The sequence below is a fragment of the Pteropus medius genome, unplaced genomic scaffold (genome assembly GCF_902729225.1).
Source record: "Pteropus medius unplaced genomic scaffold, Ma_sr-lr_union100, whole genome shotgun sequence".
Lineage (NCBI taxonomy): Eukaryota > Metazoa > Chordata > Mammalia > Chiroptera > Pteropodidae > Pteropus > Pteropus medius.
This window is the reverse complement of record NW_024353908.1, coordinates 3301224-3320743: the sequence shown is the minus strand read 5'-3', so window position 1 is coordinate 3320743 and position 19520 is coordinate 3301224.

Here is a 19520-nt window from a genome sequence, read left to right as displayed (position 1 = left end):
AATTCTGTCTTTTAGAGCCTCAGAGGGAAACAGCCAAACAAGAGAAACGTGCCTTCCCCTTTACAGAACTGTGATGTGTTATTATGCAAACCTAGTCTCTGTAGCCTAATTTTCTGAGAATTTCATCAGTGGTAGAAAAGGAGGGAAGAGGGACAGAAAACCTCATCTTCCCTGATACTGCCAATGCCACGTCTGCAGTGTTCCATGCAGTGTGGAGCTGAAGAGTGGGACATCATGGAAAGGAACAGGAGGAACAGGGAGGAGGAATGGCCTAATGTCACACCAGCCCTAACAGAAGGGAAGGGGTTATGCTACATATGAGAGAGCGTTTGTTGATGAGTGTATAAATGAGCAGGGTTATGGTGGGAGATACCTCTTAGACCTGACATGTGCTACAAGGTGACAGAATGAGTATGTGATAACTGCAGATGCATCTATAAAAACATAGACGCTGTTTCCTGAGGTATTATCACTGTTGACAGTTTGGCACTGGGTTAAGTCTTTAGTTTTAATTCCTTCCACTGGCCACAAGACCTTCAAGCCTTTGATTAATATTCACTATTCTCAGCGTAAACATTTAAGCTCAAAAAGGCCTTCAGTGAACCAGGCCATACCCAAATGCCAACATTCATGGATGTCTGAGCTGTTCAGTCACACAGGGCCTGCTCTTAGAAGGACCATGCTCTTGAGTTAATGCTCTGCTATCCACATTTGGAATTCATAGTAATTTCTGAACAAAGGACCTCCATTTTAATTTTGTACTGGGCCCCACAAATTATATAGCAATTCCTGAACACCAAGAATAGTCATTTGATATCCCAGACCTCTCTCTTGGGTTATGCTTTCTTTTCCTTTCAATTAAAACAAAACTCTGGTAATTGGCAGAACCATTAAAAATTAGGAACTATACTGATAGCTGCATGCTTGGCTAGCCCAGAGGGAGGAATCGCCCTTCCCTGTTCCTGGGCTCTATGGAAAAGGGGTTTGAAGGATGAGGGTGGAGGATTGTGGAGGGGACCCAGTTGTGTGCCCTCAGCTGTTTTACCTAGAGTCAGGGAGCTCTGCAATACTCCACACTCTGGTGGCAATATCTGTCCTTCTACCAGAAACACAGGGACTAAACTTCTCCACCTCCTGGTTTTAGGGAGTCCATCCCATTCTGTTCTATCAGCCTGAGTTTAACTGCTATTCACTGTATCCAGGGGGCACTGTGTCAGGGTCAGGGAGGGGAGGGACTAATGGCATGATGTAAAGATACATTGTTCCACAGCCATAAAGGACTTATTTGGATAACCAGAGAATTTAAATGTGGACTGTATAATAAATAGTATTATTGTATCAATGTTAAATTTCTTGGGTGTGATCGTGGAATTTCTTGTTATGTAGGAGAATGCCCCTTGTTCTGGTAGACACATGCTAAAAGATTTACAAGTGAAATTTCTTGTGGTTCAGGAATGTATCAGGGTTTTGTATAAGAAAGGCATGTTTATCTTACAAACGTTTCCCACTGAAGAGTCTAAATATACATATACACACATATATTTGTCCTGAATATAATACATTATAAAATATAACAAAATTTAAATATAATATATATTTATTATATAATTATAATACAATACTTATAAAATAGAGAGAGAGAGAGAGAGAAATAGAAAGAGGTAGAAGAGATAAAGCAATTGTGGGAAAGTGCTATTGATTAGAGAAACTGGCTGAAAGCCATATATTCTTTCAATTTTCCTTTGGTTGAAATTTTTCTAAATAAAACATTGGGAGAGGAAGTACATTCTCTCAGTGAGGCTGTCATCACTGGGAGGCAAAATATCCACCTATCTTAGTTTGAATTTCCCCAGAAGCAGATCCTGAGATAAAGATTCAAGTGCAAGTTGTTTATTGGGTGGGGCGGGGGAGGGGGTTGTGATCCTGGCAAACAGCAATGGAGAAGATGAAGGGAAGCCACCACTAAAGAGAACAATACCAAGCCAGCTACCTCTGAGAGGAAAGGGAGCTTCATCTCACTGGGGAACTCTGGAATAAAGTAGAACAATCCAGAATATTTCTACATGTGTAGTCAGAGGTTGGGGGCTGCTCCCATGGGTGTGTGCAGTGGTGACTGTGGCAGCCAGGAAAAGGCACGTGGGTAGTTGGCAGTGGGGCTGGGCACCACCATAATAAAGCCTAGTATCTGCTTTATATCATCTGTTCATTCAGTCATTCAACTGGTTTCTATCCTGTGCTAGGTGCTTGGGAAATAATACTCATCAAGACAGATACAATCCCTGCTCACACAGGGGAAAGAAAACAAGAGGGAGAAACAAACGAACAAAAGCCAGGTACACAAGAATTTCCAACAGGGGAGGTGGGGAGGGCGGGGAATTATAATTCATCCATTCATTTAGTCCTCAAACTTTTACTAAACACCTACTGTGGGTTGGTCATAATTCTAGACATGGGGATGCATAGATGAGACAAGAATTGTAGGTCCTCGAGCAACTCGTGGATTTTTTTTTTAAGGAAAAAAAATCTAATCAAAGTCCTACTGCTCCAGATAAATGATGAGACATTTAAATCCAGCTGCAGAGACAATTAATAAATAGCCCCATCATTTATATTTAGTTGGAGATGTCCCTCTCCTCCCTCTCCTATTACCCCACTATCCACAGGGTGCTAACTTCACTTGTGGACTGACTGTGACAAATGTCTTTTGATGAACTAAATTTGCTCCTGAAGCAACTGCAGCAGAAGGACACACTCTGTCTAGCTCCATTCTTGAGACCCTGGCACTTTTGGGTGACGTAGCACCTGTAAGATCTCTGATGGGAAGAAGGGGCCCCAAGGGGCCCCCAGAGAGAGAAATTGGACCCCCTGCCAAAGGGTCCACCTATAGAAATCACACTGCCTCCATTTCTGTCCAGTGACCTCTGGCACTACCAAATGTTGCCCCCTTAGCGTGTAAAATTAGAGATCAACAAACTCTGGTTCAATTCCCTCCTAAACATCGAATGAATTATTTGTATGAGACTCATCACTTAACTGATGCCGACAGAACAATGTATGATTTCAGCACCAAGCACAAGGCTCTCCAGTCACAGCATCCATCAAGAACAAAGACAGAGGTAGGTGTACGGCATGCGTAGCAGACATCAAACCTTGGGTTTGGGGTAGCTGTGGCTGTTGTTCAGAAAAAGCAAGAGGCTGAGTTACCGCTTTGAGGCTGGCAGACCTATTGCTCTGAGTTGACATTTTTCAATGTGGTGTGGAGTGACTCCTTTTTCTTTTAGTCAAGCATTTATTGGATAAGGGGATGGGGAACTAACATAAGCCCAGGAAAGCCATTCATCTGGGCCACGTGGATTCAGAGTAGTACCAGGCTGGAGAAGCAGCAGCAGTAGGTTGGCTCAACCCCATCCTTCATTGCCCAGTGCTGGGCAGCCCACACCCAATGCTGTTCTGGGCTCCAAGGCCTCCTCAAGCTCCCTTTTTCTTTCTTCTATAAAGAATCTGTCTTTCAGTCCTCTCACTCCTGCATCTATCTGTGCAGGCTTGCAGCTCCTCTTGGAGTCACACCAACAAAGCTGGCCCAGGACCCATCGTCTCAAGCTGGATGTCAGCAGCAGTCCTTAGTTGGCCTTGGTCCTCAGGCCTTGCCTGCATCCAACCACTTCACACAGCAGTCTTGGGAGCCTCCTAAAATGCACATCTGCTCCTGCGGATTTCCCTGCCTCGAGACTCCCAGTGCTTCAGCTCCTAACCTTGTCTCTCCATTCCTACGCCTCTATACTCAGGCAAACTCAACTGCCTGTTCTTCCTCACACACACTGAGTTATCAGCAAATGCCATTCCTTCTACCTGGAAAGGACTTCTTTCTTCTAGTTCTTCTCACCTTCCCAAACCTTTCTTTTCACTGAGCCAATTTTTCCTCTTCTTTCTAGGTGTGCTTACATGACACCTCCTCTAGCAAGCCATCCTTGAGCCTTTACACTTGGGTGAACAGCTTCTTCCACCAGCCTCTGCTACCCATCACAGTCTCACCTCATGAGCATGCTTGCTTCAATGTCTACTCTTGCACACCGGAAGGGCTCCTTTTCTTATCTTTAATTGGCACTGTTTCACAGAGCTACTGGTGTGAAACATAGGCTTAATAAACGTGTGCAGGATAAGTGTGTGGATAAATGAATGAACATTTGTTAGACCACTGAAATGGGGTTGTACATTAGTGCTGTGCAGAGTATGATCCACCCACTAGTTACCAGCTTGTAACAAATTAAGTATAAAAATTGAGAGTAAGTGTTTTAAAACCTTTCTAGAAATTTGAATACTTGATACCTGCTCAACCTAATAATAAAAATGTTGGACTTATATTTTATATGCCTCTGTTTTATATATTTATATATACATTTTTCTATTTATTTGTTATTGTATTTTATGAAAATATTGGTCTGCAGTGGATTGGAAATCCAAAAAATTTGTCCTTTATACCAGATAATTTGAGAAGCACTGTTCTACATCCTTTCTGGTATAACATAGAAGTGTGTGTGTGTGTGTGTGTGTGTGTGTGTGTGTGTGTGTGTGTGGTGCTGTGGGATAAGGCAACAGGAAAGGGAAGGATTAGAATCTAAACCTGGTTGAATCTGCATTTTCAGAGAGTACTTTTCCACATGATATCATCAAAAAACTTTCTCAGAGTCAAACAATCCAGATGATAAACAGCTCACAGAACAGTCTCCTGAACCCTGAGCCCCAAAAGGGAGAATAAATTGCAGCTATTCAGATCATCCTATTTGCCCAACTGACCCAGACAGCCCCACGTCACAGGGCCCACACCATCAAAACGTGTCCCTCTCATCCACACCAGAGATATGATTTTTAAATTTGTTTCCTCTCTTTCCCCAAATCTGGCTTCCATTAGAGAGCTATTTCCCAAATTAACCTCTGCGCCCTCAAGTAAAGAATGCGAGAGATTTCCACCAACTCTTTTCTCCTGTTTTGAACATGCCACATGTGTTTAAAAAGAGGCAGAGGTTTCCAGGATAGAAGTGGTAGTGAAGGGATCATTTTGGCAACTGTTCTTTGAAAATCTGCACAAAGTTTTGTTAATGAGAGGCACCCCTTTGCTCCCCGAGCGGTCTCTCCCATGGCCATGCTGAGGCCAGTGTTTAACTGATGAGAAGGAATTTTACATTAAATCACCTTCCAAGAGCTGAGCTAGTGGGAAAATGATGTCTACAGAACCCAGAGGCTATGCGATGGAGCACCAAGGTAACGGCTGAACTTTGTTGTACTCATGAGGAGAAATCAAATAAATCACTGGCGGCCCCAGCAATAGTGAGTTATCATTCTCCACATTTGTTAAGAGAAAGGTCAGAACAAAGGGTGGTGATCATGCATTCAAAGTCTACATTCGGTCTCCCCAGAAACGGTTTTCTTAGCCGTGACCTCCAGAATCAGATACATTGGATTATTTATTTGCAGGTCGAACTAAACACATGTTGGTGGAAGAGATCAGGGCCAAAGTGTAATTTCAGAAACTAAAAACCAAGTTTCCGACTAGGCTTTTAGGAAAATGGGTACAGACTGTGGGGTTAGAATCAGAAGCACTCCTTTACTGCATAGACTGCCAAAATGCCACCATAGTCCCATTCCTATGTCCACATCCATGTGTATCAACTCTAGGCATGGCCATGGGACTTGATTTGACCAATGGGACATTAGCAAATGTGACCTAAGCAGAGATTTGAAAAGTGGTCATGCCTCGGCGCTTGCCCTCTTTGGCTTCTCTTTGGAACCCTGAGTCCCCAGTGAACAAGCCTGGGCTTACATGCTGGAGGATGAGGAGTCTCATGGAGCAGAGATGAGCCATCCCAGCTGAGGTCCTTCAAGATCAGCTAGCCTGCTTAATGTCAGATATGTGAGTTAGGCTAGGCTAGGTCATGCTGCTCCAGCTGAGCCTTCAGCTAACCACAGAGACAAGATAGGCCAGCTCAGACAAGATGAACCACTCCACTTACCCACAGAATCATGAAAAATAATGACTATATGTTGTTTTAAGCCAGTAAAGTAGTTTGCTACAAAGTGAAAGCCAACTGATATTCATTCATTCATCAATTTGTTCATTTAACAAATATTTATTGAGTGCCTCTGGTCACTGCGCTAAGCATAAAGGCAAGTGAGGCTTGGCCAATAAGTCCCTTGGAGCCAAGGATATAGCTTAGTAGTCTCTGTATCCCAGGGCTAATACAGTCTGGCATATAGAAGGTACTAAACACTTTGTCTTATAAATATATGATTTGGAATAAATCCCAAGGGAGAATTATAGTTCTCAAGTATTAAGTGTATATTGCTTGACTCAGCGATTCCGCATTTGAGAATTTAATTTAAGGAAATAATTTCAGGATGTGTGCAAACATTTCATTTCAAGAATATCCTATTGTAGTCTTGTTTACAGTGACTTCATTTGATTTTGCCGAAAACACATTGAGTGAAACAGCGATCTGGTCTCTATGACAATTTGGTTGAAAATATTACCAATCGTGGATATGGGTAATTTTGATTCATAGTGGGGAAGCTTTATGATCTTTTTGTATCTTTAGGCATAAAACATGTAAATATCTTTCAGAAATATTGGGGTTTTACTTTTTTATGCTTTTAAAATTTCTAATTCCATTTCAGCCATTGAAGTATGCTTTTGGGCTGCAAACAGAAAAGTTTTATGTCTATCAGTAGGAAGTTGGCTAAAATGGTAGCACAAACATAAAATAGATGCTTATTATATCTATCTGTATTTCTCTCATTCTCTCTCTCTCTCAGAATCACAGCTACAAAATACCTTCACAGCAGCATCTAAACTAGTGTTTGATCAAACACCTGGGTGCCAGAACCTAGATAAGATACATAAAATATAACCATCACTGTCATGATAAAAGTTGAAAAAAATTAGATTACAAAATAAAATAATTTAGACCTATTTTTTAAAGATAAAAATAATAACATACATGTCCAGAAAAGAAATCAGGAAAGGTATACACCAATATGTTAACAATGGCTGTCTCTGGGAGGGTTGAATAATTGTTCGTCTCTCTCTTTTCCACTTGTCTGGTTTTTCTGTTTTGCCTATAAAGGACTTTGCTAGTGAAGGAAAACAAACAAATAAAAAGAACATAGACTTAAAGAAAAGAATCTTGCCAATGCTTTTTAGCCAAAGGCCACCAGGAACACACCTGTCTTTGAAGAAGCTGTGTTTATTGTTGCAGTGAGGAAGAATTTATACCATAGGTGTTAGTAAGAACTTAATACAGGATTTGGGCTTTGGCTGGGTAATTTTGAGGAAGGTATAAGGAAGCAGGCTCTCTAGATCACGTGCTGTCAGAAAGCAGGAACGATTCTATGATTGAGTATCACAATAAATCTTATCTATATAGAAGGCAGAGTAAAGCTATAAGCAAAGCAGCAGCAGTTACTTGTGTTAGCTGAAGGGAGATGTTTGGTATTTAATGGGTTGCACAGTGACCATGTATTTTTTGTTCATTTTATCATGGTTGCGGAGTGACCTTGTCTGATGTTGATGTTCTATGAGATCGTGTCTGTCCAACAGGAGAACAACGTAGCCTAGGTGTGAGTGTTGGAGCAGTTACTGGATGTCAGAGGTTGCTTTCTCACTTTCTCAACCTGGATAGGGCTAAGAGTAGAACCTTTATTTGCATCTTTAAAAAACAAGTTTACTTTTAGTAACTAATTCTTTGTATTTTTAACCACGTTTTCCTGAAAGATTTTATTTAGTAAATTAAACTAACAATTTTTTAATCACTGATGAACATATCATAAATTTTCAGTGCTCTACACAAGGCATGAAATGATCAACACTTAGGTTGTTTCTATCATTTAGGTGATGGTTGCTTAGGTTGTTTCCTTCTTAATCAATCCCAAACAGAGTACCCTTGATTGGAAATATGGAAACATTTAAAAGTAGAAAGATAGAAAACAAACAAAAAAACTTTAATTAAAAAAATAGATGATATTGCTGAAAGATGTATAATAAGTTCTAAAAATTATTCCAGGCATAATTACCCCTTGGTAAAAAAAACAAAAAACAAAAAACAAACAAACAAACAAAAACTCCTCCTCTTTATATAAACAGAATGACCAAAATTTTTCATTAACAACAAATTCAACATCCCAACCACACTGATGGCTAAATCAATTTGTTCTGTGCCAAATTGCTCTTGACCAAATTGCCTGCTCTGATGAGTAACAGTAAAACATTAGGGATAACCTAAACATCTGACAAGAAGTTTGCTAAAGAAAGTTAAATAAATCATGGCTCATCAATACAACAAAAGCCATGCATTCATTTAAAGCAATGTAAATACACATTTATTTCTAAAGGAGTATAGGAATTCTTCTAAACATTTAAGAAAAGACTTACAGATACAAGTAAGCACAGTTTAGTTGACCATGTAGCAAACTCTAGGAATTTAACCAATAGGGTTGGACATTCTTTTCAGCTTTGTTGAGGTGCATCTGGTGAGTTTCGAGACATTCACACACCATGTAACTAAAACCACAATGGAAATAATGAGCCTATCCATCCCCTCCTGCTCTTTAGTATCTCCTTCCTCTTCCTTCCCAACCTCCTCTTCAGGCAACCATTGGTCTGCTTTCTGTCATTACAGATTAGTTTGCATCTTCTAGAGTTTTATATTGTTGCCAGTGTTAGCAGATCATCCCTTTTAATTGCTGAGCAGTATTTCCTTGTATGGATGTACACATTTTGTTTATGTACTCATCAGCTGATGCACACTGATGAAACAAACTGGATTGTTTCCAGTTTGAGGCTATTAGAAACAAAGTTGCTATGAACATTCATGCATAGGTCTTTGTATGGACATACTCTTTCATTTCTCATGGGTGAATACCTAAGAGTGGAATGGCTGGATCAAACTGCCACACTGCTTTTCAAAGTGGTTGTACCATTTTACATTCCCATCAGTAGTGTGAGAAGTTCTGAACTTTGTTTTAAACCCAGATAGAAGCCCATTAGGAAGGCCATCTTTACATAAGCATCTTTAAGAGGAGACCTGGGTGGATAGAAGTAGAGGACACAACAATTGTGCAAGAACCAGCATCAGTCCACAAGGAAGTGGGGAGGGCCAGTTCAATCAGAGAGCTAATGGGCTCTGCATTTATTCTATGCTTTCTTTGTCTCAGCCTGGTGTGTAAGTGGAGGGGAAAAGAATTTCAATGAGCTGCTTTGACTTGATGTAATTTCGTTGGTGTCAATAGATATTTGTTAAACTAATAAATGAGAGTTGAGGGAGGCTGAAAGGGGAAGGGCATGGGGCCCAGGTTCTGAAGAAGGAGACTAAAGAGCTGGTAGAGGAAGAAGGAGAGTGAGAAAAGTTCAGCTGGACTGACACAAGATTTTCATTTTACAAAATGCTTAGAATTGGGATTGCTCAGCCTTTTCAGTGCTGGGGAAATGATGAGCCTAAGCCTTGCTTTCTGAATCCTACAAAAACAAATAGTTGTTTTTAAATCTCACAGTTAAAGAGATATTTGACGTCTCTTAAGCATGTGGCCAGAGGGTTTTCTGATGGGAATCTTAGATTGGGTGTAACACAAAATAAGCCAGATGAGGAGGCTACCTGACAGGCTATCTTCTCATGGCCCATCTTCTTTCCTGGTCTAACTTCTAGACCTTCTGTACCTATGGTCTTGTTTCACTACATTTTTATCTTCTTGGCCTCTTCCATTTATTGGAATCACTACTTCTGCAATCCTTGCTGGTTCCCTAGTTGCTAAATTCAGTAGCCTTCCTTAGATCTTGTTCTCCTGGTTTCATGGCAGTTTTTGGTTCTGCCACCCACCTCCTCCTGGATCTCTCTCTTTCCAAGGACTGCTCTCCTACAGCCACAAGCTGACTTCCCTGGGAAGTGAGTCTGAGATGGTGATGATTAGGGAGGGCTCTCAACATCAATACCTGTGAAATGCAGGGGCAGAAAGCAGAATTGGGGCAAGGGAGAAGTTGAGCTGTGATTTAGTCTCAGCAAAGTCCTTAGCTAGTCCCATGGGAAGCTGGAACAGCTATTCGAGCCTTGAGCTGGAGCAGAAGAGCCAAATCTTTATGGTCGCAGCAGATCAGCATGGAATGAGGGCTGCTCCTGGAAGGTGGGGAGAGCTTGGGTGATGTATGCTTTTCAACCAGAAGCCATTCCAATATCACTCCCAGCAGCTGGAGGAATTGGTCCTTCCCTAAAGGGGGATCTGGGCAGCACATGACAGTATCTGCTATACCTACCTTCTCTCTAACTGTTCCTTTCTGGTCATGGTTGACCTCTTAACCACGGATTCAGGCTATGGCCTTCTGCTTTGCTCTTTTTATAATCACCAAACACTAATAGGAAGGAGAACCAAGAACAGTAGCTAATGTTTATTGAGAGCTTACTAAGACTATACGGTAGACACTGTGCTAAAACCATTAATATATTATCTTGTTTAAGTTCATAGAAATTCAATGGTGTAAGTAGTATTAAAATTCCATTTTACAGCCAAGGAAAGTGCCAGAAGAGTCTTCCTAAAAATCTGTTTCTGTCATGTCACCTCATAGCTTATAAACCTCTGATGGCTCCCAATTATGGTCAGGATAAAAGCCCGTGTTGTGGCACGATCAATTATAAGATCCACAGAGCCAATTGAGATAAATTATGAGCCTTTATTAGCCAGCCGGCAACTGACTCTCTACCACGCAGGGTTTGAGGAGGTCAGCCCCGAGCTCCCAAAAGAGGCAGTTTATAAAGCCTACAACCACACCCTGGTTTAACATCAAACAAGCAAGCAGATTACAGAAGCAGAAGTTGGCCCTTAGCATATCTTTGCCCAGAATGATACCCTTAACACCTGGTTCCCTAAGTCAGCATCCAAGGCCCTTCACAATCTGCCCTAAGCCTCCTTTGTGGCAATACTTCCTTTTCCATTCCTGCCAAACTGGTCCCTTTGCTAACACCTTAACCTGGTCTGCTCTAACCAGCTTCCAAACTAGCTGGGTTGAGCAGCTTGACTATGCCTATCCCTTCATTCTTCATTCATTTACTTATTTATTTGCTCATTTATTGTAGACCTAATACATGAGGCTGTGTGCCAGTGCTGACAGGCATGGCCTTTGAGGAGCCTTGTACTCTAATAAGAAACATGAACACTATTCAAATATTCAAAACTTTGGTGCTGAGAGGGGGCCTCAAAGTATGTTGAGAGCTTAAGAGACATCTAATAAAGAAGTTTTGAGGACATTCAAAGAGGCAGCCACTCTTCAAAGGCCATGGATATGGCTGCTTATATCAATTGCTCCTCTGTCTTCATCTCCCACTTTCTTCACGGTGCCCTATGTAGGTTTTCCTGTCTTTTGGGCACTCCACTTCTTCCTTCGTGCATCTAAACTGCTCAATTACATGCAGTCTTGCTTTCTTATTGTAAAGCACCATCTCTTTCAGATAAATTTTAAGAGACTTGTTAATAATAGTTATCATTTATTTGAGGGCTCACTCTGTGCCAGGTACTACACATGGACTAGCACTGCTCGATAATTACAATAACCCCACAATAACCTTGTTTCATCTATCATCACCCCCACTGACTTCATTTCCCCAGAAGCCAACACTGATACACGGACTTGAGTGCAAGTAGTTTATTCAGGAATTGAAAGAAATGTAGGTAGGGTAGTGGAGAAGGGATCAATAAAAGATGTGATATCAAGCAAGTTAACTCCATAGGAAACAAGTTCAATACTGCTGGGAAAATTCTGAGAAATGGTGTAGAACACACACCTCAGAGTCATCGTACCCAAGTGGGGAGAGAATTAGGGTACTTATTCGCCAGCTCCCTTCAGACACTGGTTGAAAGCTGTGTGGATGGCGGGGGTACAAAATTAATTCGTGGGCATTTCTAATCCCTGTGAGTGCAGATAAAATAAGTGTGAGCAGCCAGAGAAAGTCCCCAGGTAAAGAAACACAGGTATTGGGGTACACTAAAGTGGTAAGGTCACAGGGCCTATTGCTCCCCTATTACAAATAAGGAAATTGAGGTTTGGAGAAACTGGCCTGAGGCCACACAGCTAGGAACTATCAGTACCATGATGAACTGGAGTATTTCTGGCTCTCACACTACATAAAATGCCCCTTGAGAAGCATTATCTTGTTTTATCCTTCAGTAACCCTTACAACTCTCTGCACAAGGCTAAGAACCCAGTGGAGATTCCATACCTGCTTCCTGATTGATGAGTTTTAATGGCAAGTAGCTTATTAGAACCACAGAATAACAAGCTCTTAAATGTGCCTCCTCCCTTCACAATACCAGGTTTTATCTCCTGGTTTCTGAATAAGCCCATGAGATTCTCAGATCCCTCTTCACTGTATCACCTCTTGACCTTTGTTGTTTAAAAATAAGGAAACTGAGGCACACAATCATTGATGGTATCCTCTCTTAAAGTGGAAGCCAGAACTGGAGTTGCTACTCCTGAGCCTCCAACAAAATCCAAATACCTGCCCAATCTTTCTTCTCCCTCCATGAAATTCCCCTAATTTGATTAAAGAAAAAATCAATCAATTTACATGGTAACAGAAAAGAACAGGGTCGCATATAAAATACTCCCCATCTGTACTGGAGGTCATGGCCTACACGCTTCAAGAGCACAGCCAAAGGTCCTGGAGATTTGTTTTTCTTTCTCTAACCTGAGGACTCTGATCTCTCATTAACCCCTGACCTCTTCAATTCGGATAACTAAGGAACTGGCAGCTGGGGCTTGGGGCTACTCAGAATGCCACCCTGCTCTGCCTGGGCTCATTCTGGCCATAGAGACAAAACAAAGGGCTGCAGGGGAAGTACTTCAGAGCCTGAGAAGCTGGCTCCCAGAACTGCTGCCAGTCCTGTAGGGCCCTGCTCCATAAATCTCTTCCCCACCAGGCCCCCACCTGGCAGCACAGGGGGCTGTCTCATTACAGCTAACGCCATTTAGAGCCTGCTTTGTGCAGGAAAAAAATAATAAAGCAACATCAAGACATTGCTTTGACTCCATTTTAAAAACTCAGACTGAAACAGGCTTCAACAAACCCCCTACCCCGAACTGGGTCTTTCTTTTTTCTACCTCATGCCTCATTTAAAATAGGGCCAGAGCCTAGATTTTTCATAGCAGCTACTTAGAGGTGGGTATGAGTCACTTGTTTGAAATTGAATCAGCTGTTGTTATTAAACCGTGTATTTTCATTCTTGCCAGCAGAGGAGTGGATTTTCAAGGCTTTTTGGTGTACTTTCCAGTGCACTTTCATTGGAAGGAGTGCTGAAAATCCAGGCCTGCGACCCCCAATTACTCCACTTCAATCCCAGAGGGGCTGGACCCAACTCTTTGTTGCAACTCCAGAAACAATGCATTTGAAAGACCGCCCTCTTTCAAAAATATTATTTCTAAATGAAGGAACCTTTGGCTCCCTTCTCTCCCACTATCCAGCCCCCATTCCCAACACCCCCAGGTTTCCAGCTCTGTGGCTGCTACTGAGGGCAACTTGCTGATGACTTGGTAGCTCATCAGTGACCGCCATGGTTGCATCCCAGGACTAGATGGCTACTTAATCTGTGCTTTGGCAAGAGGCTATTTGCTACCTCCTAAACAATTACATGTCTCAAGCACAGATATTTCTTTGGAGCTTCCAGTTCCCAGATGCATGTGGGTGGGCCTTTTATTCATTTGTCCACTAGCACATACATTCACTCATTTATTTATTCATCTTCTTAGAACTGTGCTGGCACATAAGAACATCATGCCTGTAGTTGTCGTTCAGATTCACAGCTATAATTTACTAGGGACCTCCTACTATATGTCAAGGACTGGAGATGAAACAAATAAGACCCAGCCCCCACTTTAACAGAGAGATCGTACTATCAGAATGTGGTTTTCCACCCGCCCACAAATTAGAATCACCTGGGGGAACTTTTAGGAGCAGTGGATGCTGGGGCCCTGCCCCAAGAGATTTTGATTTAATTAGTTGTGGTGGGGTCCAGGTCTGCATTTTGTAAAGGCCCCCAGTCATTTCCAACACACAGTCAGGACTGAGAATCACTGCGCTAGAGGGAAGGACAGACAGCAAACAGCTATGGCACAGAGTGAAGAGGGCAAGAGTAGGGTGCTGGGCCCACAAAGAGGTGTAGGGTCCAATTCTGACTAGAGTCAGGAAGGCTTTCTAGGGGAACTGAGTCCTAACAACAAGGGGCAGCATTGGCCAGGCCCAGGTATTGGGAGAAGAAGAACGGAAAGACGATTCTAGGAAGCAGAGAAAGCACAGGTATAGGCCTGGATTGAAGACAGGGACAGGGACGGTCTTCTGTCATCCACATAAGGGGTTTGAACTTTGCTCAAGGGTAGTGGGGAGCAGAGATTGGAAATGATTTGGTTTGCATTTTAGAAAGCTCTATAGATCAAATTGTAAGGCAGCCAGACAGGAATCCAGGGGAGAAATGACAATGGCCGAAACTAGGGATATATCAGTGTGACTTAGATTGGGCTTTCCCAGGAGCAGACGGTTAAGAGAGAGTGTGGGACAGGTGTCAGCATTGTTCTATCCAAGGAATGAAGACACTGGCATTGGCCTAGGGCTGCTCCTGGGGTGAGGGGTAAACTTCTCAGCATTCTGGCCTGCCCCCGACTCCACCTCCAAGAATTCTGCTGGCCAAAGAAAGCTCCCTAGCAGAGAGTCCCAGGCACTTGCAACGGAAAGCCAGCTGAGTATGTGGGAACAGTGAATGCCAAGAAGATGACATGTGGGGCTGCAACAGGGGCTGCAAGTAGGTTTTTATCCAAGAGTTTAGGGAATAAAAGATTGAGACCAATTAATTACTCTTGGGAGAGGCTGGTGACTGTGGTGTGATCGATAGGTGGGGATAGGAATGAGGAGAGCCAGCAAAGGGAGGAGGGCAATCTCATGGATGCTGACTAAAGGCATGAGCAATTAGAAGTGAAGCTTGGACCCCAGGATAAGATTAGCACGAATGTAGGCAGGTGCCAAACAACAACCCCTAAGTGTCCACCCAGGGCAAAATTGTGGGATTCTGTTTATTTGAGCTTCCTGGACTTAGGGTCTCCAGGAGGGAGGTATTTGCATTTTTCTAGTAGGCAAAGCTATAGGCTCACACATAAAAAAAGCTTAACCGGCTATTCAAAACCCGACTTTAATTCTGGTTCATCCCTAGCCCCAACCTGTGCCTCCTTTCCTCTCCTTGCCCTAGGATAGAATCGCTGACATCATCCTTGGTTCATTCCTTTCCCTTGTCTCCCCTATCCAGTCAGCTGCTGTTTTGGTTGTGAATTATTTGGGAGCAAGGAGAAGAAATCTATTCAAATTAACCATAGGCCGGGAGGCCAATTTATTAGATGGATACAAGGGCTGAGGGAGGAACTGAGAACAGGAGATGTAGCCAGGCTCCCTGTGGGTTCAAAAGCAGACACATGAAGACCCAGGAGTAGGGGTCTCATTTTCCTCTGTGGCCACATGGCCTCTCATCTTTTCCTCTCTCTGTTCTTCTGTTCTATCTCTCACTCCTGTTGCTTTCTACTATCTCTCTCTCTGGTATTTCTGTTTAAGATGAGCACATGGCCACTCCAACCTGCGCATATTATGTGGCCTCTTAGTGTAAGCCAATATAAATGGACATTGGTCTTTGTGTCTCAACTCCTAATTCTCAGGGGAAAATAATATGACTGGTAAGTAATAGAAGACCCTACTCAAGTTGGCTTAAAATGTATTGGCTTAAGTAACTTAAAGAAAAGGGTAAACTGTAGGCAAGCTGGATTCAGGGGCTCAAGCTCTTTCATTGGGAACTCAAACTCTCAACCCTAGTTTGCTCTGTGTTGGTTTCATTCTCAGGCAAGTTCTCTCCACGTTTAGATCTTCCAGTTTAGCAGTTCAGTAGAAAAAGGGCTTCTTTCTGTCAGACGTTCCAAACAAGTTCCTGGGGTTGACTTGTTCAGCCAAATTGGATCACAGCCTCATTGCTGAACCACTTGTTCTGTCCAGTGGATGGAAATTCTGACTGGCCAGACCTAAGTAACTTATGTACCTTGGGACAAAAGGGACTAAGAGTGGAAGGAGGATGTCTCCCCAAAGGGAAATGAGGTGCTGATATCAGAAGATGAAGGCATGGATATCAGATGCAAAGTAAAGAAGCAACCGGGCCATGGGGGCGACACCACCCCTTCTGCCTATTCCCCAGAGCTCTGAACAAGGCTGTTTCCTTATGATGATGTGAAACCAAAGCTGTCACTGAACTGTCCTATCAATTTTATCTGAGCAGACTCTCTGAAATCTGTCTCCGCCTCTCCATGCTCTAGGTATCAACCAAGCCTGATACCATTAGCCTTGTATTGCAGAATCTATTGGTAAGTATTTACTAGCCTGGGAGTACTCAGGTCCCCCCACCCAGGCCACCTAAGTCCCTCTCCTGGAGGCCCTAGATTGTCACAGTCTAGCAGCTAAAGGGCTAATGCCAAGCATAACAGAGGAATCAAGGTCTTGCTGCAGCCCTTTCTGATTGGTTGACTTAATGACCTACCACTAGTCTCATTGCTCTGGTGCCAATTGTTAAATATTTCAAATATTACCCTGACTCTAGCAACAGCTACTTATCTGTTCTCTTTCACTCCACTCTATCCTTCATGCCCACAGTCTTCACACATAGCCATCAAAGAGTCAGCTTCCTAAACCCTAATCTGAACTACTCGCTGTCCTCCTTATCATTCTCCTGCGTCAAATCCTAACTCCTTTGTGGGTCTCAGGCTGCCTGTCCTTTATAAACTGGTCCCAAATGCTTTTTTTCAGCCTGATCGCTCTATCCACTTCCACTCAAACTGCTGGCCTTTCCATATATTCATGCTTCTTCATACCTCCCTGCCCTCTCCTGAACTATTTCTTCCTTCTGATATTCTTTACCCAAATATTTATAGAGGGTTCATGATGCTGTGACATGTAGATAAAGAAACTCAGCCATGAAGAGCACAAGACCCCAGCCCAGGGAGCTCCCAGAAGGTTGAGTAGGAGACACGGGAGCCTGGGGTTTGGGGTATGGGAATGAACTCAAGGAATCTGCCCTGCCATAGTGTGATTCCATTTACTGAGGGCTTTCCATAGGCAGGTGCACATGGAAATGACCCCTTCTATGCTTGATTATTCAGCCCGCCCCTCCATCCTTCAAGGCGAGGCTGTGCAGAAACTGTAGCTCAGAGAGAAGAATCACACAGCTTGTGAACATCAGAGCTGAGAGTTCTGACTCCCTCAGCGCTGTTCACTACCATATTCCCTCGTCCCCTATTTTGGTAAGAGCTCCTGATCCACACCCATCATTGGAAGATGGAAGTTTCTAGGAGGTCTAGAAAAAAATGATCTGGCTTCCCCCACAAACCTGCAGGGGCAGCAGGTTGGTTCACCTCATGGAGCCAGGAGCCAGTAGCCACTGGAAGGCTGCAGCTTATATGCAGGTAAATACGGTATTTCTTTTCCTCCACCTCTCATCCACTGCGGCGGCGGTGGCAGCAGCAGCAGCAGCAGCAGCAGCAGCAGCAGCAGCAGCAGCAGCAGTAGCAGCAGCGATGCGAATTGATTGTCAGAAGCTGTTTAAGGGCCTGTGATTGAAGAGATGATCTGAGATAAGCTGAACCAGTGAAATAAAGGCCAACAGCTGCCTGCTTCCACGTCAGCTGCTATGCTTTTCTAAAAGGCAGATTTGCCTATCATCACCCACACTCACCCCACCTCCAGGAGGCAGGGATCTTTTTCTCCACACTTGAGGAGGAAGGAGATCCTATTTAGAGACAGATGAGATGTTGAGGACTAAGTTCAAGGGTGTCAGAAAATGCAATAGCTAGGGCTGAATGTCAGTTTCCTGTTCTTTGTGGGCAGGGTCTCAATTATGAATAAGAATGTCATGGAAACCTCAGGATTAGAAGGAAGAAGGGATTGGGGAGACTCAACCCAGTCCCAGGCTAAAGCGTGTGTACTTCTTAGCTTCGTGCGGAGTATTTTACACAATATCAGTTCTTTCATCTGAAATGCCCATTCATCCATCCATCCAACCATCCATTCACTCCTTCGTTCATTTACTTATTTACTCATTCAACAAATACAAAATACGTAAGAGCTTATGCTATGGCAGTAGACAGATGGGTTTAATGTGTTTGGCCCCTTATTAGCTATGACCTCAAGCAATTCACCCCACATTTCTGAGCCTCTAGATATGAAAACCTACCTCACACGACTATTTGAGAATTATTGAGATAATACCCACTAGGGACTGAGCCCAATGCCTGGCTCGTACATATGAGCAATTGCTATAGTGCTCCAGGGAGTAGAAGAGGTGCTACATGGGTTTCAAAATGAAATCACAGTCTAGAACACTAATAACTATGCCACAAAAGAGAGGGCATTAATGTTCTAAGAAGCACAGAAAAACTGACATGGCAAGAGATTTCTTCCTTTTGAAAGAAGGAAGAAGACTCAAGGGGAGTGGGAGTGACATTTGAACTGAATCATAAAGGATGGGTAAGGAGAAAGGGTTTTCTTGGGAAGAGGGGATAGTGCAAACAAAGGCATATACTTAGAACCTTACTAAGCAAAGTATGGCTCACAGAGGAGGAGTACCTAGGGGCTTGTTTAAAATGCAGACTCTCAGGCCCATCCCAGACCCACTGAATCAAAATCTGCATTTGAACAACCAGGAGGTTCATATGCAGATCAAAGATTGAAGAGCTCAGGGCAGATGAATTCTGATCTCTCTGTGAAATGTCCTTCTGGCAAAGAAAGGAAGGAAGGAAAAAAGAAAAAACCTCCCTACATGTTTAGGCTGATGGCAGGGCTTGTAGATGTGTCCACCATGGGCCCTTGGCTGGGGCTTGTGTCTCAAAACCAGCGGTCCCCAGGTATGTGAGGAGCAGAAGGTAGATGTTTCAAGGCAGAATGTTCTCTGAAGCTACATTTGAGCCTGTTGGCTCAAGTGACAGAGTACAGCCCTGTCCACTCACCTACTCACTCATTTATTCCACAAGCATTTATTGGCCACTTTTATGGACCAGATGTCTTGCCATGTTCTGCCCTAGTGATATTGTTATCTTCAGTCAAGTTACTTTCTTCTTGGCCCTCAGTTTCTCCATTCATCAAGTCTAGGTCAGTGTGCATTATACCTAAAGCTGCCTCCACCACAAATATTTCTGTGCCCGGCTCCCTTTCTTTCCCAGTGCTTCCTTCTTTACCCTATGCTCCTCCCCCACTATTCATACTGATTTCTATCCCTGAAGCATGGAAAATTCTCATATCTCCCTGTTTTAGATTGAGTTCCCAGAAGCAGACCAGTAAAGTGAAGATTCCTGTGAAAGTGACTTACTAGCAAGTGGGGGAGTGAGAAATGGGAATGGAAATAAAGAGACCTGTCCTGTAGGGGAGGGTAGAGACAGTTGATCTCACCTCAGAGTGATGATCCCCCTCAAGACCACCAGG